We start from the raw sequence: 26,512 nt of genomic DNA, 5'->3' as shown, positions 1-26,512 counted from the left end.
CATGTTGCTTGCCAATTTTAATTCAATTATAAGTTCTTTGATGAGGTTAAAAACCTTGTCTTAAATATTGCAACAACAAAGCACTCAGTGCTGTGCTGGGTGCCTGGAAGGTGGTCAGTAAACATTCGTTGAAGGAGTGAGTGAATGGAGTGAGTGAACACAGTGAGCGAGTGAGTAATTGACTGTCAGTTGGGAATTGAACCAGCAAGAGCCTTCCTGCTCCAGGATATCCTGGGAAGGGTGGTGAGGTCCCTGGTTAGAGCGGTCCCGGCAAGTCGTTCACAGGGGCTGAACGCAAGCTCCGTATCACCTACTGCTCCCCACAGCTCACAACAGCCCCGTTATAAGGACACTGAGGCTCAGAGACGAAAGTGATTTGCCAAGGGCACTGGGGCAATGTGCACCTGAATGGGGATCAGGCTGCCGTTAAGCTGACTTCTTGACTTGGGCTCTGACCACCTACCCCATGCACGGGATGCAAATGAGGAGGACACGCTCTTGACCTTCAGGAGCACCTGGGGTGGGGGTTGCAGGGCTGGCAAGGCGTGGCTGGAGGCCAGTCCTGAAGAAACCATTGAAACCCAGGGGCCCACACACCCCTGGGACAGAAGCAAAACCAGGGGCAAGTGACCTCTCTCTCTCTGCATAACAAAGTCTCTGGGTTTCATTTGACCTTCAAAACCTCCCTATAACACAGGCAGGACGAGGGTCATTAAATCTGGTTCACAGGATGGCAAATTGAGGGTCAGAGAGGTTGGTGGGTGGCCTTGGGAGCCACTTACAAAGACTAGATGAGGAACCCACTTTCCCAGCCTCCTTCCTAACCACCCTTCTCCCCACTGCCCTGTGCGGGTAACCCTGTTCCGGAGGGTCAGTCAACACTTGGTTCCCAAACACGCTCTTCTTTATCCTGCTGCCTGGCCTCTGTTACCCCTGCCTGAATGCCCTTTCCCCACCCCAAACTCTGCTACTGCAGGGCTCAGCCCAGATCCCACCTCCTCTCCAAACTTCCCCAGGTCTCCTCTGATCAAACTCCTCTATGGACCTCAAAGTCTTTCTCTCTATATCATACCCTGATCTACTACCTTTTAAAATAAGAACACAAGTGCCTGGCCCATCATAGAGCCTGAGGCAGTATCCTCTGGAATGAAGTGGTGCTCAGCAAAGTTTGGCGTAAAGAACGTGTGAATGAGTGAATGAACAAATGAATGGGTCTCTTGCCTACGTTTCACTGCTGTTGAGGGGATTCATTTCGGTGAAGTAACCCACAAAGCTCCCAGCACAGAGCTGGGCACAGAGCTGGGCACAGAGCAGGTAGCTAGCCAGTGCTCGCTGGCATGAGTCAGTTTGAGGCAATGCTGTCTTCTAGGCCACACCTAGCCTAGACTTCCTGAATGGGCCAAATGCCAGCACGAAGGCCCCAGCAGGCATAGCGCCGAGCAGTTGCCTATGGATCTCCCAAAAGGAGCAGTCTGCGGCCCCGCCCGCCTGCCCACCCCGTCCGTCCTCCCAGCTCAGGTGCAGTCCGTACTGCCCCAGCCTCCTTCCTGGGCATGCAGTTTGGGGAAGAAAAAGGAGGAGGAAAAATCAGGTTAAACCAGATGGTAAAGCTGTTCTTTTAATCAGTAGTCGTGGAGCCCTGGAGCAGGGGCCAGGAGGCGTGGCTGTGAAGCAGGCTGGAATGGCTAGCGGACAGGCGCAAGGCCCTGGCGTCTTCAGGAGCTGGGTTCAAATCCTAGCCTGTGGGCTTCCGCTGTCATGATGCCGGACAAAGCCCACTCCCTCTCTGAGGCTCAGATTCCTCACCTGTAAAACGCAATAACAGTAACTTGCCACATGCTGGTCTGCAGACGAAAACTGACTTGGGACAGGTTCTTACCCTATGCAGCATAAACTAATGACAAATTAATGTATCTCCCTATGCATGTATATATATGTCAACATACTAGGTCACCAATTGCCCTCCCTTAAGAAGGACTGGCCCTTATTCTGTGATTATATCCTTCCTTTATTATTATTCTATTTTTATTACAGAAACGGTCTCACTCGGTTGCCCAGACTGGAGTGCAGTGGCACAATCACAGCTCACTGCAGCCTTGAACTCCTGAGCTCAAGCGATCCTCCCACCTCAGCCTGTAGCTGGGACCATAGGCACACACCGCCAGGCCTGGCTAATTTATGCTTTTTAGAGACACTCTTGAACTCCCGGCCTCAAGCAATCCTCTGGCCTCGGCCTCCCAGTGCTGGGATTATAGGCATGCGCCACCTCACCAGTTCCCTTCTTTGATGATGATTTTTTCAGTGGAAAGGACTGAGGGCCTTTGTGCTGCTGTTCCCTCAGCCTAGAGTCCTTCCCCCACCCACCCCCACCCACAAGACTCACTGCCTCACTAGCTTCAGAACTTAACTCACACGTCTCCTTTTCAAGAACGCCTTCCCTGACCACCCTATTGAAAATTGCCATAAGCCCACAGTGTGCCTTTCCCTTGCCTGACCTGTTTTTCCTCCATAGCGCTGAGCCCATCTGACCTCTGATTTACTTCCTGCTTGGGCCACGGTCTGGCTCTTCCCAGGAGGGCAGGCAGTTTTGTCTGTCTTGTTCACAGCTGTATCCCAAGGCTTGAAAGAATGCCTGGCACAGAGTAGACCCTCAATAAGTGTTTGTCAACTGAATAAACAATTGAGTGGATATTTGCTTTACACTGTCTTTCCATGGCAAGATAAAAAGCGAGCAGTCCTATGTCGGCTCCCAAAATCGAGGCCTTGGACAGGACAGGATTTCACAGGTCTATGAGGTCCTTACATTACCGAGAAAATAGAGGTAAAAAAATGCAACACGGATGGGCGCGGTAGCTCACGCCTGTAATCTCAGCACTTTGGGAGGCCGAGGCGGGTGCGTCACAAGGTCAGGAGATCAAAACCATCCTGGCCAACATGGTGAAACCCCACCTCTACTAAAAATACAAAAATAAAAAATAAAAAAGTAGCTGGGCATGGTGCTGCGCATCTGTAGTCCCAGCTACTGGGGAGGCTGAGGCAGGAGAATCATTTGAACCTGGGAGGCAGAGGTTGCAGTGAGCCGGGATCGCACCATTGCCTTCCAGCCTGGTGACAGAGCGAGACTCTGTCTCAAAAAAGAAAAAAAACAAAAAAAGCAACACATACTATGGCACCGGGAAAAACTCACTAAACAGTAATAATTAGTCCCCTCCTCCGCTGGTCCCCTTCCTCTCCCCACATTCAGCCTAAGGCCTTATCTGTCTCTGAACACTGCAGAACTTAGAGGCCCATACCAGCTTTTCCCAGCACTAAGTCAGCAGCCCTCTGTCCTCTCATTTTGCTTCATTCATTGATTTTCTTTAAAGATCCTGATGACGGACCCAGCTCGGGAGAACCAGCCAGACCTGTGAACAGGTCTGATGGAGGCCCGTCCTGCCTGGAAGACCTGGACACCGGGGCAGGTGAGCCTTGTCGGGATTCCACAGCTTTCAGGATCCCAGGTCACAGGTGGAAGAAATAAAAGGTTTGCACGCGTTTGCTTGCTTTTCAGTTCCAGGCCTGCTGGGGAGGGAAGTCCAGGTGTTAAATACCAAGGCTGATTGTAGCCCTGGAGGTGCTGGCACCAGGCAGAAAGGTTTTACGAAGCTGATGACCCATACCCACTGGCCTTAGGAAGGGCAGGAGCAGCTTTAGGACCCCGGCCAGAGCCAGAAGGAAGTGCAGAGACTAAATTGTTTGATTCTGGGGAAGACTAAGGGCCAGAGAGGTTGTGGGCCTCACTTCAGATCTCACTTGGAAATAGCAAAATCAAAAAGCTGATTTCCAGCCGGGCATGGTGGCTCACGCCTGTAATCCCAGCACTTTGGGAGACTGAGGTGGGCAGATCACTGGAGGTGAGGAGTTCAAGACCAGCCTGTCCAGCATGGTGAAACCCCGTCTCTACTAAAAGTATACACACCAAAAAAATTAGCAGTGTGTGGTGGTGTGCACCTGTAATCCCAGCTACTCAGGAGGCTGAGGCAGGAGAATCATTTGAACCCAGAGGCAGAGGTTGCAGCGAGCCAAGATTTTGCCACTGCACTCAGCCTGGGTGACAGAGCTAGACTCAGTCTTAAAAAAAAAAAAAAAAAAAAAAAAAAACTAACATTCTTGCATCTCCGATTCCCTGTCCAGCACCCTCTGATCAGGGCAAGAGGGGCTCCAGCCCTGGGCCCTGCATTTTGGAACGTCTTGCTCAGACACTGCCCCTCCCTGCAAGTCAGGAGTCTTGGGGAACAAAGGGCTATGCCCATTAGGAACCCACATGCCTCCCTTCCAGAGGACACGCTGGGTTCCCAGGACCCTAGGGTTCCCTGTCCAAATGCCCATGCCCAGTTCTGAGGCCTCCTGGACCTCTCCCATTTTCCCTAGTGTGGACCACATGGCCAGTGGGTGCTCCAGCCCTGAAGGCTGGTCAAAGGGCAGCTGCTTGGGGGACCTGGTTAGAGCTCGGCCACGTAGGCTGAGTGCCTGGTATCTGTTTTTCTCTCGGTGCAGGAAAACATGGAGAATGGGGAAAGTAGCTGCCGCATGCCAATGTGAAACTCCGAGGAGTCTAGCCATTCTGATCTGGCCTTCTAGGTCAGCAGGAGGCTCTGCCATCACGTGAGGAGGTATGACATACTTTATCTAGCAGTTTGTTAGCTTGCTTTAAAACTTTTAATATTGAGACATTTGGTTTATGACCCTGCCAGGGAGAGCCTGCTGTCTGGAGAGCATGCTGGTCTCCAGCGTGGGGAGAGAGAGCGCCTCCGGGCTTTGCTGAGGAGGGTCTTGGGAATAAAGAGTGAGTGGGCATCTCCTCGCACAGGTGTTTGGTTTGCTAGACCTAGGGTCATTCTCACATCACCTTTTCAGCTGGGGAAACTGAAAGTCCCAAGGTCACACAGCTGGGAATATACGACCAAATGGCCTTCACCTTCCCCTAAATGATAAGTTTCAAATCACAAAAACAGGGGACAAGCAGAGATGGTTTTGTCTTTCTTCTGGGGGCACCTTCAGTGCCTGCAGGCTTCCCTACCTGTGCATCTGCCCGGCCACTTTGTCCAGCCAGCCCGGGTGTGCAGGGCTGTGTGGCTTGTGTCTTTCCACCTGGCTGCTGCTACAGTCCAAACCTCCACTGTTGATTTGACTTCCTAGAAACGAGCCTGATTTGGGGGCTCTGGGGGTTTGAATGCAGGAAATATTGGGATGTGGTTTCCCAGAAAGTCACACATCCCTTTAGCTTTCCCAGGAAGTGCCGAGTCCTTGCTAAGACCATTTCCTGTGGAGGGAGACACTTGCTCTCCGTGAGTTTCTGTTTAATTGTTTTTGAGAAAATGATCCGCACCGGAGGGAATGAATCTGGACCAGACCTTGACGCTGCCCCCGTTAAAGAACTTGTGAATACTGGTCCCATCTTTCCCTCTAATTTCCCTTCTTCCCATCGCCTCTGCTGGTGCCCTGGGCTCCACTTACAGTCCCCTAAGCAACCACTGCATTTTTGCAAATGCTGCTTCCACCTAGGATGGATGCCTTTTCCCTCCTTTCTTCACTCCACCAGCTTTCTCCTTCAGGTGCCAGCTTAGTCCCTGGCTCCTTGGGTCCCTCCCACTTGTCCCCCGGCTGTACCTTTTATGCCTCCTCTGTACTTCCCAAGCTCCAGAGTGTCCTCCTATAAACAGACTCTGTGTACTGTACTGTGGGCTGATTGCTACTTGTCTGTCTCTTGTCATCGCTGGCAAGCAGTGTGGGGTAGGGATTACATTTTATTCACCTCTCTGTTCCAGTGTGCAGCTCAGACATGGAGGGCAGAAGGTGCTCCGGAAAGATCTTCTGCATGCAGGAGCTTCCTCTCTCAAAGGGTATTCTCCAATCATGAGCTTATTTGCTATTTACATGCCTGAGGAGGACTGACCTTAGCAACTATGATGACCTCATTTATCACTGTAAATAAGCACTTGACTAGGGTCTCGGCCGGCACCCCGGGCCCAGCCTCCTGGTCTACTCATTTCTGGGGGTGGGGGCACCTGCCCACGGTCCTGAACTTTCCTCTGCTTGGGTAGGGACAGGGAGCCCCAGCAGCACTTGTTCCAGGATGACCCAGCAAATTGCAAGGTGGCATTTGGCCTTTTTCTCAGCAATTGCCAGACTTTGTCCCAGGGTGAGGAGGAAGCCAATAGAAGAGCTGGGGTGAGGAGATCAAAGACCTTCCCAGAGACTCAGGCAGGGCCCAAACCGAGGGCATTTCCAGGCAGGCACTGGGGCCGGCCCCAGGGACACGCCAACGCAGTGCTGGGGCCAAGGGGAAAGGTTGGTTTCGAAACCACATGTGCGGCAGCCTCACCACTGAGTCATGCTTGTGAGGCCTGCTGGAGACCAAAGACAGGGGCTGCAAGCTCAAAACCACCTGGTTAAAGCTGACTCCATTGATTTCCTGGCCTCCCACTTCCAAACCTCCCTTGAGCGGCTCAACTCCTGAAAGACACACCTGTTTTTCATATTTGCCTGGTATACCCCACGTCTTTGAGTGACAGCACCCCAGAGAGCCCCTTCTCCACTCTCACTCCATGTAGTTAAGGTGAGGTTGGATTCTGTCCTCCCTGCCCCCCAACCCCCCTGCCCCCAGCACTAAGGACCCAGGCTCAGTCAATCAGAATATCTCTCGTGCCCACCGTGGGCTCTAGGATGGGAGCATGATGGAAGAGTGGCCATTGAGGCTCAGTTCCAAGACTTTTGTAAGAAATGCTGGGGGAAGAGCCCCTCTCTTTTCCCATAGGGATTACTCACTGTGCAAATATGCCAACCTGAGGCAGCTGGAGCCTCCGTGTGCACAGTGGAGAATCAGGTCACCCCACAGGAAAGCAGGACCATAACGGGGTACTAGGCAGAGATCCAGCCTCCTGGCCATGCATCTCTGAACTTTTCAGCTGTGTGGACTGATTCTTTGTTGCTTAAGCATGCTTTCGTTTTTATTTCATTTATTTATTTACTTCGAGACAGAGTCTTGCTCTGTTGCCCAGGCTGGAGTGCAGTGGCGTGATCTCAATCTCAGCTCACTGCAACCTCCGCCTCCCCGGTTCAAGAGATTCTTCTGCCTCAGCCTCCTGAGTAGCTGAAACTACAGGCGCGTGCCACCACGCCCAGCTAATTTTTGTATTTTTAGTAGAGATGGGGTTTCACCATATTGGCCAGACTGGTCTCGAACTCCTGACCTTGTGATCCACCCGCCTCAGCCTCCCACAGTGCTGGGATTATAGGTGTGAGCCCCTGCGCCCGGTGAAGCATGCTTTCAAGTGGGGTTTCTGTCAATTGCAAACAGAAGATTTCGGACTAATATTCCCTGGATGATATTTATTCTATCTTCCTCTCCATTCTTACTCTCCGTGCCACAGCTTAAGCATCCTCATCTACTTCCACATCTCCTACCTTAGATGATTGTAACAGACTACCAACACAGAATTACAACGGAATCCCTGCCATAGATGACTAACTGCTATTTGCATGCATGTTTTATTTGTGACAGTGATCTTACAAATCAATTTTCATGTCTCACTGATGAAGGCACCAAGCGTCAGGAAGACAAGGGACTTGTGTGCAGCCAGTAAGTAGCAGAGCTAAGACTTGAACTCAGATCGTCTGACTCCAAAAGGCATGCTCTTTCTCCACAGCTCACTGTCGTGTCTTGCTTCTTTCGACTCTAGGTACTGCCAACAATAAGGCCCAATCGTGATCCTCCCACAACAAGAGCAGATTGTGAGGTAAGAACCCTTTGGTCCCTAGGAAACACAGAGCCATGAGTGTGGCCAGACTCTGTCAAATGTCTTAGACTTCACGGACACACTATAAGGGCACAAATTCTAGTTTTGGTTTATCCTTTTCCTCCTGCCCTCATCTGCCCTCCACTCAATTTCCAAGCTCATCTTTAATTTTGTTGCCATGGTCTCATGGGCCAGGCTTGGGTGACATGCCCATCACTGAGCAGTCTCTTAGGTCAGGGGATGCGCTGTCCGATGGGGTTGCCTTAGGTCATATGCCCTGCCTGCATCTCGGTCAGTCCCATTCAAGCCAGATGGATGGAAAGTGGGGAAGATGGTTCCCCAGAGGCAAATAAGGTGCTGTTACCAGGAAGGGTGGCCACTCCTTCTCACTCCCTTGCCTAAGACCTCAGCCACCCAAAGCAACAGTCATCTATGTGGTTCTATAGTGTGGCAAGCTCTATACTGAGCACTGGAAGAACAAAGAGAGACTGGGCACAGACTTCTCCCTGACCAGGTGATGAGGAGCTCACATCTGAGAGTATGTGACCATGGATGAGCCACCAGAATGCCATGGGATCCAGCTACAGCCAAGGAAGCACAGAGCACCGTGGGAGTGATTTGTTGTGCTTGGGGATGGGGAAGGGGACATGGGAGGAGCTGTACTGAGAAGGTAACATGGGTACTTGGCTTCACAGAGTGTGGCAACTTTCATCAGGAAGCGATGGTGGGGGAACAGCATCTCTGGCGGAGGGAAGCAGCAGGTGCAGAGGTGCAGAGGCGTGAGGAATCTGTCACATTCTGGGAAGGGAGTATGGTTGGGCAGCAATGCAAGACAGAGAAAGCAAGGAGGGAAGGAGGGGCCTAGCCTGAGGAATAAAGAATGCTAAGAGTTTGGATACCTTTTTCTGGCCTTTCATCTAAACTTTACTAGCCAGTCCAAGAGAAAGCTGTCACTTCCCCACCCCAAGCTTCCCTCGAAAGAAGAAGGATTAATTCAGAACAAGATAAAGAAATGTCTGGGGACCTGAGTGTGAAAAGGAGAGACAGAGTCAGCCTGAAACCTGAAACTTGAGCAAGTGAAGGGGGCTGGAGAGGAGGACAGCAGGCCGAGGAAGGGACAAGTCAGTAGCTGAACCCAGTAAAAACTGCCATGTCTAGCCCTGCACTGGGCCGTGGGGCTACGGATACAATAAGACAGGGCTCCTGGCCCTATGGCTCACAGGCTGCCTGGAGAGGTGCACAAGGACCCAGGCAAAGACAAACGAGTGGGCTGAGTTCAGTGGCAGCAGAAGGCCAAGGGGCTTAGGGAGCACCAGGAGCATCTGCTCCAACACAGGGTCTGGGAAAAGCCTTCCTAGAAGATGGGACATTGGAGCTGGACCTTAAAAAATGAATAGGAGTTTGCTACTTAGACACTGAGGAGCTCTTAATCCCCGTATCCCACCTTGTATTGTGACTGGCCACACTGTACTGCCGGCCTACATCTCTCCTTTCTGCTGAGCTCCATCGGGTGTTCACCACAGCGGCTGGTTCATTGAGTTATCTCCATGCCAAAAATGGCAGCTGACACATAGAAGATGCTCAATTAATGCATGTAGGAGAACAGCCTGTGCAAAGGCCCAGCAGAGGGTACAGACATGGAGCTTGGTACAAGGTGGGTGGAGCAGGTAGTGTCCAGGGCAGGAATGATCTTGTTTACCCATCTGAGTAGTTTGGATTTTTATCTTCTGAAAGAGGAGGAAGGTGATCAAATTTGCATTCATTCATTTATTTGACAAATACTTATCAAACACCTGCTATGTGCCAGGCATTGCATCAGGCCCTACGGATAACATGGGTAGAAGACCAACTCCTTCTGCACGTGGAGCCTACATTCTCATGGGAAAATAGAGACCAACTTGTAAGCAATTCAAAAATAATACCTTGTCAGCCAGTGATGAAGTGCTAGGTAGAAAAATAAAGACTGGTAAGAGGCTAAAGTGACGGCGGAAGACAAGGGAGGTTCAGTGGCAGGTGGGGGTGTCTCAGATAGCATTGTCAGCTGCAGGGAGCAGAAAACCTGCTCACAGCCACCCAGCATGTAGCAGGTTATTTATATCTTGCAACAGGAAGCCCAAGAGGTAAGCAGTCCCGGGCTGGCTGGAGACTCCACGGTGATGTCAAGAAACGAGGCTCCTCTTTCCTGGTCCACCTCCTCGGCATTATCTCTGATGCTTTAACTCTTTTGTCTTTGGAATGGACAAATGATAATTATACATATTCATGGGCTACATAGTGATGTTTTGATACATATAATATATAGTGAGCAGATCAGGGTAATTAGCATATCCATCATCTCAGACCTTTATCATGTCTTTGTGTTGGGAACATTCAATATCCTCCATCTAACTATTTGAAACTATATACTATATTATGTACTAGCTATAGTCATCCTGCAATGCTAGGGAACACTAGAACTTCTTCATCCTATCTAGCCATCTAGTAATTTTGTATCCTTTAACAAATCTCTTTCTATCCTGTCCTTCTCCCTATTTTTTAAGGAAGAGAATTAATCCATGCATGTTATATTTATTTAAAAGTACATAATTGAAAACACTGAAGTTGATATCTTGCTGACATATGAATTTCTCCATCCAGGAATATTCAGGAAAGCCCGATGCTCACAAAAACAACCAGCATGAGCTTTCTGGTGTGAAAAATAGGGGAAAGGGGCCAAAGCCACATCTGGGTGGGCGTGATGTGTGATTGGATGGCACCTGATAGGCATATGTGTGTGCGTGTTTGTCTGTGTGTGTGTGCAAGCATGCATGCAAGGTGACTGATGCCTATACTACACTAACTCAGTGGAAGCGAGCACTCAAAGCCAGAAATGTCCATGAGAATATAGCTCCCATCTCTACCCATCTCCCACAGAGAAACTTGGAAACATTTTAGGAAGAGCATCCGGCTTCCTAAATCTCATAGAATGGGAGCCGTGGGACAAGTCAACAGCTGTCAAGACATGGTTCTCGAAAGGATTATCTGGGACAGTGGGGAAGATGGATTTGGGAAGCAAAGTCTATAGGCAGGGACATAAAACAGTCCTGGGAGAGATGGGGAAGCCTGGAGTAGGGCAGGGGATGGGGATGAAGAAGAGGAGGCAGCTTTGAGAACGATGCGGGGAGAATGCTGGAACAGTGACCACTGAACAAACATAAAAGTGAAGGAGGGCCACGGGGGTGATGGGACCCAAATGCAGCAGCAAGAATTGGCAAGCTGCTTCCAGTCAGCGATAATGTCAGGCTCCCCATCAGAGAGTGGCTTCTAAGAGGCAAGCCCCAAGAGCTCTCCGAGGGGTCCCTGCAGGGGCCTGCACTTCTTTTGTTGGTGACACCAGCCAATGATGGAATCCAAAGACTGGGTACTGGGCACTCGTTACTGCCTTGGGAGCTAATGGCACATTTGTTAAAAAATGAAAACACACAGCAGCAGCTCTTTGGGGAGTTTGGAGAAAGGCATACCGAAGCAACCTAGGTCACTGGACACTTGAGTGACCGGGTCGCTGGTTAGTGGAGACCCCGTTAGGAAGTGGTGTAAATCGCTCTAAAAACTTAGGGCTCTGACTCTACCTTAGCAAGAAAGGGAGGTGGATTAGCTCCAGAAAGGTTTCTTTCCCATGCCTCTCTCTTTCTTTCTTTCTTTCTTTCTTTCTTTCTTTCTTTCTTTCTTTCTTTCTTTCTTTCTTTCTTTCTTTCTTTCTTTCTTCCTTCCTTCCTTCCTTCCTTTCTTTCTCTCTTTCTTTTTCTTTCTTTCTTTCTCTCTCTCTCTTTCTTTCCCTTCCTTTCCTCCTTCCTTTCTCTCTCTTTCTTTTTTTCCTCCCTCTCTCCCTCCCCTCTCCTCCCCTCCCCTGTCCTCCACTCCCCTCCCCTCCACTCCACTCCCCTCTCCTCCCCTCCCCTCCTATTTCTTTCTTTCTTTTTCTTTGTCTCTTTCCTTCTTTCTTTCTTTTCCTTCCTTCCCTCCCTCCCTCCTTCTTTCTTTCCTTCTTTTCTTTCCTTCTTTCTTTCTTTTCCTCCCTTCTTTCCTTCCTTTCTTTCTCTCTCTTTCTTTCCTCCCTCCCTCCCTCCTTCCCTCCCTTCCCTCCCTCCCTCCCTCCCTTCCCTCCCTTCCCTTCCCTACCCTTCTCCTTCCTTCCTTCCTTCCTTCCTTCCTTCCTTCCTTCCTTCCTTCCTTCCTTCCTTCCTTCTCTCTCTTTCTTTTTTTAGACAATGTCTTGCTCTGTCATCCAGGCTGAAGTGCAGTGGCATGAACATGGCTAACTGCAGCCTTGACATCCTGGGCTCAAGAGATCCTCCCGCTCCAGCCTCCTGTGTAACCAGAACCATAGACATGCACCACTACACCCGGCTAATTTTTTTATTTTTTTGCAGCGACAGAGTCTTGCTTTGTTGCCCAGGCTGGTCTTGAACTCCTTGGCTCAAACGATACTCCCGCCTCAACCTCTCAGATTGCTGAGATTACAGGCATGAACCTCTGTGCCTCACTGCATTTATTTTTCTTTAATGTAGCTAGTTAAACTGGTTTCAGTTGATCAAATATCCACCCTTCCTGGGCCAGGCACTGTTCTCAGTCCTGGGGAACAAAACAGGCAAAAATCTTTCCTCTCACAGAATTTAGATTTCTAGTAGGAGGCGACACCCCAAATCAAAAATAAACACTGTAGTCTATTTATAGTATGCTGGTTCCCTTTGTTTTTCTATGTTAAGCAGGGCTGTTAGAACATATTAGAGCTAAATGTTGTGCACATACATTCTTTATTACATAATAAAGGATGTAATAAATAAGAATTTACACTTATAAATTATTCTACTTGTTTCTTCTTTAACCACAAAATCAAAAGGAGATTTGGCCTATGACACATGCCAGTTAATCAGTAATAGGCAACGTTTTGGGTGTCTGTTGCTTCTATATTTTTAATTCAAGCATTTGAGAGAATTCAAGATGAAAGCATTGAGGGCTCAGAAGTGAAATGTCCGAAGATCAGTCCATTGGCAAACAAGACCCAGGGATCTCAATTCATAGACTCAGGTGGTACACATTCTCCACCACCTGCCTGAAACTGTCTGTTCTATGCTCCAGACAAAGCTGGTTGCTGTGGGTGCACACGCATACGTCTCATGGAAAAGTTATCATGAAGTGCACAGCTCTCCGTAGGTGACAAAGCATTTGTGCCTTTGTTATCTCAGGCCACACTCCACATAAGGTTGCCAGATTTAACAAATACAATCATGAGACACACAGTTAAATGTGAGCAGTATTTGAGACATGCTTGTACTGAAAAAAATCATCATTTATCTGACATTCAAATGTAACTGGACTTTCTGTGTTTTGTCTGGCAACCCTAATTCTACAACTCTCAGAAGTAGACAATATTAGCGTCCCCAATTGATCACTGAGGCTGAGAAAGTAAATTGCCTAAAGTCAATAATGGATCAAAGGGTGAAAGAACCGGGCCTTCGCCCTTTCACTGGTTGCTGGGAGAATGATCACTCCCGGATCTCATCTTCAGGCATCAGATGCGCTGGGGCCAACTGTGGGGATCTCAGGGCAAGGAGGAAGGGGGACTTTTTCAGGGAGGGCAGCCATGGAGGGACCGGCCACCATGAGTTGTGGACCACAAAGTCTTCATAACAGAGGGCAGGGACGGGGAGACGTCGACGCTTTGTTGCAACTTAGTTTTGGTTTGCTTACTGTACCAGGGCCTGGGCACCCCAGCCAACAAGGCTGGAAATGCAGGAAGCCATCTGGAGCCATGTGCTGAGTCACAGGGCCCAGAGAAAAACAAGAACATCGTGACGCCAGAGCAGGGGTGGGGAGAAATCTCCCTCGAGATCTCCGTAGGCACCGGAAATAGAAACTGCTCCCTTTGAAGCATCTATTAGAAGATCCAAGTCTCTAACAGATCACCATGAGATTTCAGTTCAGCTCCTATTAAGCACCAACTGAACCCATGTGAGAATGTCAGGGAATCAGGTGGTGAAGGGGCAACCGTTTTAATTTAATTTTATTTATTTGAACAGAGTAAACCTCTGTTCAATCCTGACTCATCTTCTTTCTTCTCTTACTACCCATTTACCCTTGAGCAGTTCACTTAAACTTCCTGACCCCGTTTCCTCTTCAGTAATAATAATTCTTGTCTCATTGAGATAGTGTGAGGGCTTAAAGGGAATTACATTTTTCCAAAGCATCTTGCACAGATCTGGCACCATCAGTGGTAGGTCTTCTTAGCATAGGGATATAAAAAGATCTTTCTGTGAGGTTGGTGTGGGGATTAAATTGGATGACATATCTTTACTTTCAAGCAAGCTCTGGACTGAGCTCTTAGTAAGGTTTCAGCTAAGGAGAGAGATTTCTTTCTTCTTCTCTAGATACTGGGGTAACTGGTTCTGGTCCCCCAGGGTTCTAGTTAGTATAACTAAATACATACACGCACAATGAGTGTTTACACAACATCCGCTCATTCCATTCCGCAAATATTTCTTTTAGCATTGTACACATTACTGGCTCAGTCTCTGTAGAGGTCTAGAAAAACAAAATTAGGACGAATATCTCCATTTTGTTGCTTTCTTTTAAAGATGGAGTTTCGCTCTGTCGCCCAGGCTGGAGTGCAGTGGCACCATCTCGGCTCACTGCAACCTCTGCCTCTCGGGTTCAAGCAATTCTCCTGCCTCAGCCTCCCAAATAGCTGGGACCACAGAGGCACACCACCATGCATGGCTAATTTTTTTGTATTTTAGTAGAGACGAGATTTCACCGTGTTGCCAAAGCTAATCTCGAACTCCTGAGCTTAGGCAATCCGCCCGCCTCAGCCTCCCAAAGTGCTGGGATTGCAGGCGTGAGCCACCGCGCCCGGCATGCTGCTGATTTTTTAATAATCGTTCTGTGGGAGGCCCTACGCTAAGTACTTTGCATGCATTGAATGCTTGGAGTAATCTTTTCAAATTCGTGCTATAGTAACCCCCATTTTATAGATGGAGAAACTGAGGCTCAGAAGCTTTGACTGTGCTGCCCAAATGCACAGAGCTAGTGGGTGGCAGAGTCGAGACTCAATCCCAGCCCTGATTCTCTCAAAGGTTCTGACAGTCACACTATGCGTGAGCTCCCAGAGAGAGAAAAACACTCAGTTGAAAATTTAGAGTTACTCACGCACGAAGGTATATAAACAGCACAAAGTGGTGAGACGGTCAAATGCTGATGGAGAGGCTGGTAATAATAGTTATGGGCAGTTCTGGGCTGGGAGAGGATCCCTGAGACCTGTACCATGAAAAGGGGCTTTCTAGAATGTGAAAATGAAGTTGGGGAGGAAAGCTAGACCTTGAAAAATGATGTGGAGCAGGTCACAAAGCAAAGGCACGTAGAGCAGAGGCCCATCTGGCTTGGCCAAATATGGGCCGAGCTCAGTGGAGGTCAGGTGACCAAGGCAAGGTGTGCTTTGGAGAGCAAAAGGAGGAGGGTTGAGCTGGCACAGTCTGGCTGGCTGGTGTTAGCTTCTAGAATGATAAGCTCCTCAGCCTGGCCGGAGTGACTTCTAGCTTCGGAACATCACTGCTTAGGGGATTCCTGTGTATCACACATTGGGCCTCAGCAGCAGAGCTGAGAGTTGTTCCTGTTATTGGAAAGGGAGGAAGTTTCTGCAGAGTAAGTGGGCATGGTCTGTCTTGCCGGAGAGCCTCAACCTTTACTCTCCCGGGTAAGAGGAGAATGATATTTCCATGGTCTTCAGAGCATTCCACTAAGAAGCCCACAAGCTAAGGGTCATTACAGCAAACTCAGAAATGATACAACCTTTCTGCAGACCATGGTAATATATATAAAGAGGATTAAAACGATGTGACCCTTTGATCCCACAATTTTACTGCTAGGAATTAATCCGAGGGAAATGGTCATGGGACATCTCTCATGAGAGATGAGACAATGTGTGTATGGACAGAGATGGTCACTGTAGAATGTAATATTAACTTACAAACCCAAGAATCAGAAATGTCCCACCTAGTCAGTAATGGGGGCTTAGTTAAAAAAATTACGATCCACGCCGGACACGGTGGCTCATGGCTGTAATCCCAGCACTTTCAGAGGCTGCGGGGGGGCAGATCACCTGAGGTCAGGAGTTCGAGACCAGTCTGGCCAACATGGTGAAACCCCATCTCTACTAAAAATACAAAAATTAGCCTGTGTGTGCCTGTAATCCCAGCTACTCGGGAGGCTGAGGCACAAGAATCCCTTGAACCTGGGAGGTGGAGGTTGCAGCAAGCAGAGATCACACTGCTGCACTCCAGCCTGGGTGACAGAGTGAGATTCAGCCTCAAAAAAATAGGAAAAAAAACAAATTTTGATCCACCCATACAAGGGAATGCTACACTTGCATTCAAAGTCAAGGTGGTCACATCATAGTAAGGGGAAAATCAGTTATATAAACATTAAATATAGTATGATCCCAGCTCACAAGTATATTAATCCAATTCATTCACTTATTAACTATGTAATGAAGATGTTCTATAAGCTAAGCACCATTCTGGGTAATGGGGATATGAAGAGGAACAAGTTCAGGGTGGGAAGTTGTCTGGAGGAAGACAGGCAATAAACATACAGACTTAAGAACACACAAGATAATTTCTGAGCATTGCACACAATGCCATGAAGAAAGGCATGTAAGATGGACTAGTTTAGTGTGCATGAAGATGGACAGACTATCCAAGGAGGTGACATTTCGGCCATGACTTGCACACTGAAAAAAAAAAAATCCAGTCATGATTTCCAGAGTCATGAAATCCAAAGCATTTCAGGCAAAGAGGCAAAGGCCTAGAGGGGCAAAGCCATTGGTGTATTAGGAGGGGAAAACGAAAGAGAAATAATGTGTGAGTACAGAGAAAAGAGGTAGGAGAGGCAAGCAGGGCCAAATGACACAGAGACTGAAAGTCAAGGTGAAGTGTTGATAAGGAGTTTGGATTTCCTTCCAAGTGCTGTGGAAAGCTACTGGATTCTAAGTAGGCAATCATTATACAGCTGACCCTCAAACAACACAGCTTTGAACTGTACAGGTCCACTTATAAGTGACTTTTCTTCCACCTCTGCCACCCCTGAGAGAGCAGGACCAACCCCTCCTTTTCTTCCTCCTCAGCCTACTCAAGATGATGATGACAAGGGTGAAGACCTTTATGATGAGCCACTTCTGTGTAATGAACATAAATATACTCTCTCTTCCTTATGATTTTCTCAATAACATTTTCTTTTCTCTAGCTTCCTTTATTGTAAGAATACCATATACAATACATATAACATACAAAATATGTTAATTGACTGTTTATGTTCTCAGTAAGGCTTGCAGTCAACAGTAGGCTACTTGTAATTAAGTTTTTGGGGAGTCAAAAGTTGTATGCAGATTTTCAACTGTGACGGGGGTCAACACGCCAACTGCCATATCGTTCAGGGGTCAACTGCCTTTAACTTTATGTATCCAGAAGGAAATACACCAACAGGTTACTAGAGATTATTAACAAGTAGCGGGACAATAAACCATGTTTAGAAATCTGTGTGCTATTCTGTAACTCTTGAACTTCTGTAATTGGAAACAAACAGTAATTTCTATTTTTAGAGGACTCATCAGAGAGCAACACAGACAGATGACGACCATCACCTGGAGCTCCAGTTTGAAGAGGCTTTTCCCTGCGCAATCTCCTTTGATTTTCACAATAACCCTGTGAGTGAAGCCAGACCACTGTAATTAAGACCTCCATTTTGGAGGTGAGGAAATCGAGGCTGGGAGCTGCAAAGAGGCTGAGGCAGGAAATGACAAAACTGGGACAGGAATCAAGGTTCCACAGCACTGGTCCAAGCTTCCTGATTTTGTGGCCCAGCCAGGCTGATGGCTGAGTCTGCATCAGATTCACCCAGAGACCCCAGGGTCCCTAACAAGAAGTCTACGGGGTTACTCTCCTGCTTGGGGGAAGGCAGGGATGAACCTAGAGCCCCCAGCTGCAGATGACTGGAACAAAAAGAAGGGTCTTTCCCACATAGTAGATGCTCAACAAACATTTGTTGAATTAATGCAATAGCTTGCTTTCGGGGGAAATGCTACCTTTGGAAGGATGGTTTTGCTAACTTTACAATTTAGTAGCTGTGCATCCTCCTCCGTCAGTTCCCTCCACAAAGTTGGAGTGTAGGCTCTGGGGCCAGAATGTCTGGGTTTGAATCTGCCTCGACCACTAGCTGTGACCTACCCTTTCCACCTCAGTTTTCTGATCCGTAAAGTGGGAGTAATCATGATGGCCTCCTCGGGTTGCCGTTTGGACTAAATGAATGAATGAGCACTTTGAAGAGGTGTTGGCATATACCGTGTGCTCCATAAGCATCAGAGGCTACTAGCATTAGCACGATAGGGCTGTTGAAAGGGTGAGGTGAGGTTTTTGGCAGCACAGGCAGAGCTGAGCGGGGTCTCGATAGGTGGTGGCTGCTGCGGCTGCCCTTCTGCGCCCATGACTCCCCTTGCCGGTGCCTCAGTGGTTATTCAGAGGAAACATACAGAAATGCACTGCACATCATTTTTTAGAGAAGGGACACCCCTGTTCACCAGCGGGGTCCTTTGCCAAGTCAAATCATAGATCTGCACTCTCTCATCTCAGGAGGTTTCTGTCTGTTCAAGGTCACGTGAAGAATTTCCTGGCACTTTCCAGCGTCTCTGACTCTAATTCATTTAAAGAGCCACCTTTTAAATTTCAGGCTTGACATTTGCTTAATAACATGTGCGGAGCCTGCTCTGGTGAGTGGCCCCAGGGTCACCACCCCATCCTTCTGTCCTCCACTCCTGTTTTCAAACTTCAACGGTTTAAGGTCCACTGATAATTTTGCTATTGCTATACCATGTGGTCTAGTCTCTCCCTCATTATTTTTCCTTAACTTGTCTCCCATTTAAAACTTAAAATACATTTCTTCAAAAGGAAAACTTACTACCATAGATGGAAAGCCAATCCCACCTGCTACAAATAGAAGCTATCCATAAAAAGATAGACCAAGAAAATAAAACGATACTATGAAATTCTAGAATATTTCATTCTAGAGGAATAGGGTTGCCTGTGGAAGACTCTGGGCTTGAGGCCTGTTTGATTCCCATTTGAAAGGGAGATTTGGAGAGGTGTTAAAGTTTGAGGGAGGTGTTAAAGACCTATTAGTATCAAAGTGAGATTTTCTTCTTGGTGTAATGAGAAGGATTGAAAGAGAATTTTCACAGGAGAAAAACTCTCTTACCACACGGTGAAATCTATTTGTTTCCCTGTCTTTTCACTTTCTCCTACTCCCCAGGGGCAAGGGGCTCCCTATTACATGATTCAGTTCTTTATTGAGAAGAGTTAAAGAGAGAGCAGTCCAGCCCCCGCTTCTTGCTTATTATATCATGCAAATAAGATTCTTTCCCTGCTTTGCAACGAGGGAGCTGAATTAGAGAGATGTTCTTCTCGGAGGATCTCCAGGCCCTGAAAGTCTGTGAGGCCCCATCCAAAAGTTCGTTTGGCTGCTGTCTTGGTCCATCCAGGCTGCCATAACATAGCACCATAGACTGGGTGGCTTGTAAACTACAGAAATGTATTCCTCGCGGTTTTGGAAGCTGGAAGTTGAAGATCAGGCACTGGTAGTTCGGAATCTGACGAGGGCCCACTTTCTGATTCACAGACAGCTCCTTCTTGCTGTGCCCTCACATGGCAGAAGAGGCCAGGCCGCTCTCTGGGGTCTCTTTCTAAGGGCACTAACCTCATCAACGGGGCTCCACCCTCATGACCTAATCCCCTCCCAAAGGCCTCCCTACTAATACCATCGCCTGGGGGTTAGCTAAGACTGGGTTAGGGGCAGGCAGACAAAAACGCTGTCTATAGCAGCTGCACATACACGTGTTCTCACCTGCTGAGCAACAGAGTTGAAACCTATCAAGGGGATGGCCCCGTTGCATGGGTTGTGTAGCTAAATCTTCCTAAGGAGTAAAGATGTAGGATCCATCACATACCCACAAATAAATTCACGTTTCCTGGGGGTGGATTTTCTGCTTGTTGAACTAGCAGATGGCTGTGCTTGAGATGAAAAAGGAAGTTGCTAAACCCTTCTCTCTGCCCAGTGCAGAATTTGGAAAGAAACAACCAAATAACTTGCTAACTTCAGGTTCTGTCCTCTGTTTCAGTAGCCCCGCGGATTCCTCCTGCAGTGGTTTCCTTATCAGAGTCTCTGGGAGGAGCTGCCAATGCATCATTCCTAAATTATTCTGTTTTCGCATCTCCTCCCTTCTCCAAAGTCAGAGGGGACCTGCCTCACCTGGGTGCTGCACGCAGATTTCTTAGCCTGATGCTCAAGACCCCATGCAACACAATTTCAACCTACAATCCTATGGCAGTCCTGGCTGCTGGGATTTCCTTCCTTGAGTCCTCTGCTTCTGACAAGCTGGTTACCTGGCACACAGCAGGCATGAAGAAACGTTTTTGCATGAAAGAATACGCCTTCTGTTGTGCTGCAGTTTGCCTCCGTTCATCTCAACATATATTCCTTGAGTGACTGGGACAACTGGTGCTTGAAGGCTTCCCGTATGCCAGACACTGGTAGGGAACAGACACTGTTCCTGTTTGCCCTGGACTTTCCTGATTTTAGCCCTGGAAGTCATGTCTCAGGAATCCCCCACCCCACCCCAGGCAAATTGGGACAGTTGGCCATCCTAATAAATGGGGCTCCATGCATTCTATTTTCCTGGGACTTCCAACATAGTGAGAGTAGATGACATTAAACAAATTACCCGACAAAGAAATGCATAATTACAAACCATGGCAGGTGCAAAGGAGAAGTCAACCCTGAGCTGGGCACTGTGGAAATGAAGAGAAAAAGACACAGTCAGGCCTTGGTGAAGCACCCTGCTTGTAACTAGGAGAGAGGGGGACACACAGCTTATTTATTGTGAAGTGATGAGCACAGTGAATTAGAAACCTCCACTCTCTTGTCCCTGTTCACATTATGCTGTTTCTATTTTAACTGGGGTTTCAAACATTAGAAACCCACTCTGGTGAATTAAATAGAGGGGTATTGAAAGGGATTTGGAAGGAAAAGCTGAAAAAATAGGCCTAGGAAGAGAGAGAAACAATTGCATCCTAGGGAGTTGAGATAGTCAAAAAATAATGCCAGAACAAAAGAACATGCTTTGTTCCACTTCCATTAGAAAAATTGACTCTAGCCATTCAATGCCCTTGGGTTTCTCTGGCCAATATCCTGATTCCAGGAAGAAAGTATATGACGGCCAAGCTTGGGTCTCATGCCAGCCCCTTGGCCAGTCTAATGGAGCACCATGATTAGAAATTCCACCAAAACCGTGCGCAGCTGGGCATGGGGACGCGCAGTTGCTATGGGTAATGGAGGGGCAGGTGCTGGGAAGGTGACGGCCACAGCTGCCTGCTCTCTCCTCTTCAAAAAGGGGCCCAGACATTGCCTTCTCCAGGGTCTCTTACACCGTGGTCACTGCCCTTGGAGTGCTTCTCTGCTTGCTTTTAGTCCAGAATATTCTGTTACCATGGATAGCACGAGGCTGACAGCTGTTTTGTCTTACCCAGCCACCCTGACTATTATCACCTTGGAGCATGTGCTGAGTCCTCGGGCACAGCTAGTACAATGCCTGGCACAGCCAAGAGACTCCATGAATTTTGCTGAGCACTTTCTGGAGAGTTTTACAGAGCACGTGGCCATGATGATCCTGCCATCCTTCCCTGGCCCATTGCCCTCCAGCCAAACCGACCTTCTTCCTGGATCTCAAACACTTTGAGCAACTTTGCAGCCCGCCTGGCTATTCCTTCATCCCATGTTGCTGCTTTGCCAGTCTTGTGACTCTGGGGTTCTCAAGTGGGGGTGGTTTTGCCCTCCAGGGGAACACTTGGCAATGTCTGGGGACATTTTTTGGTTATCACCCTGGAAAATGGGACGCTACTGGCATCTCGTGGGTAAAGGCCAGGGATGCTGCTAAACATCCTATAATGCACAGGACAATCTCCCAACAAAGAGTTATGGGATCCACAGCATCCACAGTGCCAAGGTCGGGAAAGCCTGCAGTAAGGCGCAATCCCCTCAGCCCAGAGACCCTCCCGTTCAGGAAGGCTTCCCTGAGCATCACCCGTTTCTTTCTCTCATGCCCCCCACTGTATTTCCTTTGTGACACCTTGTCACAGCCTAAAATGATCCTGCCTGCTTGTTCAGTTGCTGGCTTGGTGCCTGTCTTGTGGACTAGATCGGTCTGATGAGAGCGACCCCCATGGGCCTTGCTCGTGGGGAACTCCCCCGCATGGAGAGTAGCACACGGCATACAGCAGGCTGCTCAGTAAAAATGTGTTGCAAGAATGTTGAATAAAGAAATATGACCTCAAGTTTTCTTTTACTTTACTTTTTTATTTTTTGAGACAGGGTCTCACCATCAACCAGGCTGGAATACAGCGGTGCAATCATAGCTCACTTCCGCCTCAACCTCCTGGGCTCAAGCGATTTTCCTGTCTCAGCCTCCTGAGTAGTTGGGACTACAGGTGTACACTACCATGCCTGGCTAATTTAAAAAAAAAATTATCTGTAGAGACAGGGTCTCTGAGTCTTTCTATGTTGCCCAGGCTAGTCTTGAACTCATGAGCTCAAGCAATCCTCCCATCTCGGCCTCCCAAAGTGCTGGAATTACAGGCATGAGCCATTGTGCCCAGCCTCAACTTTTCAAAAATCAATGGTCAGAGAGCTTGGCTGTGAAGTCCGGCTTCTTTCAGGCTGGCTGTCTTCACGTGTCTGTGTTTATTTCCGCAGCCTGTTCACATTCAGTCTTTGTTGTCGGCTGACTGTGCGGGCCTTTGGCCAATTTCTGAAGCCTCCCAGACCTCAGTCTCTGTGTCTCTAAAGTGGGGGCATTATGGTCAGCCCCTTCATCACAGAGATGTAGTTAGAAGTGAATAGACGAATCTACAGCACTTAAGACAGTGCCTGACTCAGAAAGGTCTCTGTAAACGTCATCTCTCAGCAGCAGCAGCATGTTTTGGCTGGGGCAGGCAGTGGGGACGACAGAACGAGCTCTGGGGCCCTACCAGAAGATTAGGGGATTAATGCAGCTTGCAAGGCCAAAGCTGTCCCCATTTGGTTTTGCCAGCTCTTGTTCCATCCATGAAATAAACCGGATGAAGCCTTTATCCAGCCCTTGTTTTGAGAAGGAGGCAAGCAGAGAGCGTGGATTTAATGTGGCAGATGGTGCTGTTCTTGAATTATGAAACCAAAGGCGGAAATTAAAGTGCTCCATTGCAACAGATATGGGCCAGCCGGGGTAGAGGGCAGGAGGTGGGGCAGAAAGAAGGGCAGGAAGGAGGTGCTGTATCAACCGGGCAATGGCTATTTTCAAGGGCAGCTGGAGTCCTAAGATAATAGAATTCTGTAGCCCCAAATAATTTTAGAATCTTCATCTTACATAGGCAAATGAGGCTCAGAGAGGGAGAGTGACTGTGAAGGTCACACAGCTGGTTAGTGGCAGAGCAACTCACTCGTCCTGATTCCTCCAACAGTATTATTTTTTGCTACCCCAAGCCAAGGCCAGTGGTAGACCCTGTCCCAGGGCTTCCTGATTTGGGGCAGCTCTGCCTTACAGAGGACTTCTCTGGACGGGCACCCAGTGTCCAGAGAGAACCCAGGGTCAGGCAGCACAACCCCAGGGTCCTCTCTGCAGCTGCTCTCCTCCTAGCACACAAGGAGACACCAGCCACCGTCCCGGAGCCGTTCGGCCTGGGTCTGAAACCCAGCAACCGCAGCTAAGTTTTTTACTCCCCTGCAACGTCAGTTTCCTTATCCGTAAAAACTGGAAAAATAATAGGCTCTTCGTTATGGAGTTGCTGTCAGAATTTGATAAGCCTTCATCACATAAAGTTTTCGGTCCTCAGCTTGGCACATAGTAAATGTTCAATAAACTGTTAGTTCTCTTTGCAGCCCAGAATCGACTTCAGAGTCTAACGGCCCCCTAGGCTGTGAGCCCCTCAAGGCAGCTGTGTATGGTACAGCTTTTGTTCTCCGTGCCTTGTACAGCACCTGCCGCCTGCTAGGGGCTCGGGAAATGTCGGTGGCCAATGCCAGGTCCCTTCGAGGACACCCATTTCTCAGGCATGAGAATGGGCACCGTGGAGCACCGGGAAATGCTGCCAGCGGTGCATGTGACTCTGTCACTCGTTTAGACTTTAATCCTAAACGGATAAAGCAACCTTTCTGTCCAACGGTGAACCAGCCTCCTGACGAGGGCTGTTTGTTTTCCCAGCCTTTCTCTGTAGCAAGGAGCCTTTCCCCAACGACACCGTAGGCTATTTGCATTTAAATTGGTTTTCTCTCATTATAGAAATCTCTCAGGTCAGCTGGAGTTTCCATTTTCCTCCCAGTCAGTTTGGAGCCTCCATTTCTCGCTCGAGGGTCCCTCGTGCTTTCCTCCCTCTCCCTGGCAGTGAGATGTGATCACGTATTCTCACTGTGGAGACCAGATATCCTGAGAAAGGCGTCTGCATCCCATACGAACCTGGAGTGTGTCTCACAGGAGAAGGGGGAGGGAGGCAGGCGGGGAACGGAGTATCCTGGCCCCTGCAGTTGCAGGAGGAGACCCCGTGGTCCTTCGGCTTCAGGATTTAGGACTCATTTTCTCATTTATTCCAGAAACATCTGCGAAGCATACTGCTGGGTACTTGGAATGCAGAGATAAGTAAAACACACTTGCTGCCTTCCAGGAGCTCCCTGTCTAGTGGAGGAGAGTGAAAAGCAAAATTTACAATATGTATAATATGTTCAAATAATTGCTTTAATATGGGTCAGAATATATTCCAGCCAGACTAGAGGCTTCCAGATAATGTTTATCATAAACTAGAGTCTCTCTCTTTCCCCCCCACTCTGTCTCTCTCTCCCCTGCTTTCTCTCTCTCTCCCCTCCCTCTCTCCCCTCCCTCTCTCCCCTCTCTCTCTCCCCTCTCTCTCTCTCTTCCCTCTCTCTCACTCTCACACACACACGTATCACCGTACATACATACACACACACACACACACGTGTGCATACATACTAGTTAACATGATTATAGCACTGCCTATCTAAACAGGTACTCTTGTAAGATACATATATATATTTATATGCACACACACATACATACACACACATTCACATATGTATGATATAAATTATATGTTTATATATGTTAATGTAATATACATTTTTCACTTAATCTTCATGAGAAACCATGAGGAAAGTACTGTTATTATCATTGTTTTACAGATGAGGAACTGGAGACACAGAGAGATTAAGTCACTTACCAAGGTCATTGCTAATATTAGGTTGGGGCAAATGTCATGACGGTTTTTGCCTTACTTTTTAAAACGGCTAAAACCGCCATTACTTTAGCACCACCCGATAACTATAGAGCCAGACTGGAACCCAGGCAGTCTGGCTTCAGAGCCAGTGTTCTTCATCCTATGCTGGAACCACACAATAAAGAGTGATGTGTTCTTACATTTTCTCATCTAGTTCATCTTTCAAAAGGTGCTGGCCAAGATCCATTACCCCAATTTTCTGACCCGTTTATGAGCTGTGAGCCATGGTTTGTGGAAACTGAAGTGAACCCTGGAAGGAGTGCTCAAGTCCTCCCAGAGAATCAGGAAGGGTGTCACAGGGAGGAGACGCTTGTGTTGGGGCTTGAAGGATGACTTGGAATTTGGCAGATGAAGAAGAAGGGCAGAATAATTCATGAAGAACAACCATATACCAATCCGCAAAGTATGAGCAAGCATGGAGGCCTAGGGTCCAGGGCTCCCCCATTGTAGAGTGGTGCTCAGGTGTGGTGGAGGCTGAGCAGGTGGTGACACATGAGGCTGGCAAAGACCAGATCACAACAGGCCTTCAATGTCACACACAAAAGCACGGGCTTTTCCTGAGGGCAGTGGGTGTGAAGGAATTTGAGCAGGAGAGGGACATCCAGACAGGGAGACACTCAAGGCTAGGAAACAGTGTAATCAATAAACCTGGCCAATGGGTGCAAAGTCTGTCATTCACTGGGCATAATCGACAGGGTCATGGGGTTTCTGCCCAGCACACCAGTGTGTGACATGGAGCTTCATCTGCCCAGAGGGTTGTCTCTGTCTCATTCACCCACAGACACCTTACAGGATGGTGGTAGCCCTGACATGTGCTAGTCAATGGGAGTTGGGACAGGGCTGAACGGGGTAGTGGCATTTGAGGAAGCGATGGGAGATTAGTTGCATGAGATAGAACGAGGCAAAGTAACCTGGTGGCCAACCAGTGTCAGGGCTGAGGGAGAGCAAAGCGGTGGGAATCGTGCTCAGGCTTCTGTCTCGCTCAACCAAATAAACCCTTAATCCTTTACTTTTACACAAGGGGTTGGCAAATTTTTTCTGTAAAGAGCCAGATGGAAAATACTTTTTGCTTTTCAAGCTCTATGGTCTCTGTCATAGCAACTCCACACTGCCATTTTACTGCTAAAGCAGCCAGAGACAACACATAAATGAACTGTGTTCTAATAAAACTTTATTTAACAAAACAGGCAAGGGGCCAGATTTGGCCCTAGAACTGTCATTTGTTGATCCCTGTACTATACCATGAGGTAAGAAAAGTGCCAAGTAGACTGCCAACTGGGTGTGCCAGGTTGCTATTAGGTGAGAGAAAAGCAAGAACACTTCTCAGACAGAGAG

The 26,512-nt window shown here is 48.3% G+C and overlaps 2 long non-coding RNA genes across 2 annotated transcripts; one reads left to right on the top strand and one right to left on the bottom strand.

Moving 5' to 3' along the window:
* Positions 1-1,598: 1,598 nt before the first annotated feature.
* On the bottom strand, positions 1,599-7,534 carry LOC114678974 (uncharacterized). The gene is made up of 3 exons (XR_013395007.1): positions 5,795-7,534; positions 2,496-2,632; positions 1,599-1,806 (listed from the first exon to the last, which is right to left on the bottom strand). It is a non-coding gene; the product is annotated as an uncharacterized LOC114678974 (long non-coding RNA).
* LOC106999043 (uncharacterized) lies at positions 4,286-22,189 on the top strand. The gene is made up of 4 exons (XR_001445666.3): positions 4,286-4,652; positions 7,722-7,778; positions 17,410-17,514; positions 19,978-22,189. It is a non-coding gene; the product is annotated as an uncharacterized LOC106999043 (long non-coding RNA).
* Positions 22,190-26,512: the final 4,323 nt, after the last annotated feature.

Source organism: Macaca mulatta, chromosome 6 (genome assembly GCF_049350105.2).
Source record: "Macaca mulatta isolate MMU2019108-1 chromosome 6, T2T-MMU8v2.0, whole genome shotgun sequence".
NCBI lineage: Eukaryota > Metazoa > Chordata > Mammalia > Primates > Cercopithecidae > Macaca > Macaca mulatta.
Note: the sequence above shows the minus strand (reverse complement) of the source record. Positions and strands in the feature narration are given on the sequence as shown.